The 1904-nt window shown below is 64.5% G+C and overlaps 1 protein-coding gene across 2 annotated transcripts in view; it reads right to left on the reverse strand.

The window, feature by feature from the left end:
- The window catches only part of PSD2 (pleckstrin and Sec7 domain containing 2), a 54160-nt gene extending 52405 nt beyond the window's left edge, over positions 1–1755 (reverse strand). For both annotated transcript variants that reach the window (XM_045284660.1, XM_045284661.1), the window contains exon 1: positions 1695–1755. The gene's annotated coding sequence lies outside the window, so the exon portion shown is untranslated. The remainder of the gene's footprint in view (positions 1–1694) is intronic.
- Positions 1756–1904: the final 149 nt, after the last annotated feature.

Raw genomic sequence — 1904 nt, forward strand, 5'->3', positions numbered from 1 at the left:
GGCTCCGCATTCTCCTCCACAAAACGGGAACGATGGCAGTGCCTCCCTGCCAAGGCTGGTGTGTAGAAGCTGGGGAGGCCACATCCCTTCGCCTCTTTCTCGGTCAGTTCTGGGGGGTTAGGTCGGCTCCAGGGAGTGCACACCTCATCATGGCTGTCAGATCAGACCACCCTGGGGCTGCATGGTGTTAATCGCCAAGCACTGAGTGTTCAGCCCCTGCAGGAAGCATTATGGGAGGTGGGGGAGGCCTTCAAAGCCCCCCATCACCAAAGCATGTGTCTCTGCCTTTAGATGGCCTACCACCCACTCACTCACCCCACAGTGTGGGATCCCTCTGGGGATTCAGGCAAACCCCCTGGGCTGCTGTGTTTCCACCAAGACAAAAAGTCACTGCCTCCCGTCAGGGGGGGTGGGGGGAGCACAGATCTCTCCTCTAGAGGTGTCAGGAGGAGGGAAGATGGCAGCTGGCCCCTTTTTACTAAAAGTTCCAGAATCCCAGTTGCCAGTCCTTGAAGCTTCCCCGGGGAGGCAGGTTCTTAAGCTCTAGGAGAAGGCAGGGAGGGGGAGTGACCATTGCATTGCAACCTAGGGCCCGGGGTGGGCTTGGTGAGACCCCTGTCTCATTTACCTACTGTCCCTCGGGTTGCCTGAGTGTGTGCCCTACCCCCTTTCAGCAGCTCTAGTCCCCAAGGCTCCTGCAGAACCCAGGAAAGCCCAAGTCCAGCCTTGCGGACTGCTCTGAGCCCTCCCCATGCCTCCCTCCTCCCACTTCTCAGGCTCAGATCTACCTTCTCCAAAGCGTGCCAAGGGTCTCCAAGCCTCTTCCATTGTGGTCAGCGCTTGGGTCCCCAATTCTCCCCCAGAACCCCAAGGTGGCCCCAAGACAAAGAGGTGGGCGTGGGGCAGTGTCCCCTGGGCCTATGCGGAGACAATGCCCCAGCTCTGCTTCGAGTGCCCCAGACCCTACAAAAACAGCATTGGCTCCTACTAAGGGTCCGGTCGTCCAGAGGGGTCCCTGCCCCGCCCCAGCCCCAGCCCCCTGATCCAAGTACACCTCCTTCCCCGCTGATGCCTGGCCATTCGGAGCCTCCGGGCCTCGCCTGCTCCCTGCCACGCCCCCACGCTAGCCCCGAGCTGCCGGCAGAGCCGGGGAGGCCTGGCCGCCAAGGCTGGCTGTCAAAGTTGGGAAACTGGAAAGAGAAATAAATCCTCAAAGCTGTTTCTCCGGGAAGGTGGTCTTCAGCAGGCCCAGGCACCCGACACCCCGGGGTCCCGTACCAACAAGCTGCCGCTGGCACCCCATCCAGACACAGATGCAACCAGGTTATACAAAAGGGAGGATCGGGAAGCCCCTGGGCCGATTGGGGGCACAGAGGGACCGCAGACCCTGGCCCTCCCTGCAGGGCCAGCTGAGGCTCTGGAGGCGCCCCCACTTCCTGGCCCAGACCGGGCCATCCCGGGCTCCCTCTTTCTGCCCCATCTCCATGACAACCGCATCCTTGGGATGCTCCCAGCCGCCACAGAATTGATCTCGAATTGTAGCTTTGTTAGCAGACCCTGGAGGGCGGAGGGCGGCGCCCGCCACCCAGCACGCGCCCCTAGCCCAACGCACCCACCGGGCCGGCCGGGCTCCGGGAGGGGCGGATCCGCAGCACGCGGGCCCTGGGGACCAGGTGGCCCGCAGCCCCACTCACCGCTTGGGTCCCAGTCGCTGGGTCCGGCCTCTCACGGCGGGGCCATGCGGAGGTCGCCCCCGGACTGACCGCCCCGCTCTGCCGCCCGCCGCCTGCCCGGGCTCCCGCACCCGCTCCGGTTCCTTCAGGTGTCGGAGCCGCGGCGGTGGAGCCGCTGAGCAGAGCTGCAGGGACGGACGGCGGCAGGGGGAGGCGGGAGGGGCGAGGAGG

The sequence above is a fragment of the Echinops telfairi genome, unplaced genomic scaffold (genome assembly GCF_000313985.2).
Source record: "Echinops telfairi isolate 266 unplaced genomic scaffold, ASM31398v2 ScPeMD7_7469;HRSCAF=8507_0, whole genome shotgun sequence".
NCBI lineage: Eukaryota > Metazoa > Chordata > Mammalia > Afrosoricida > Tenrecidae > Echinops > Echinops telfairi.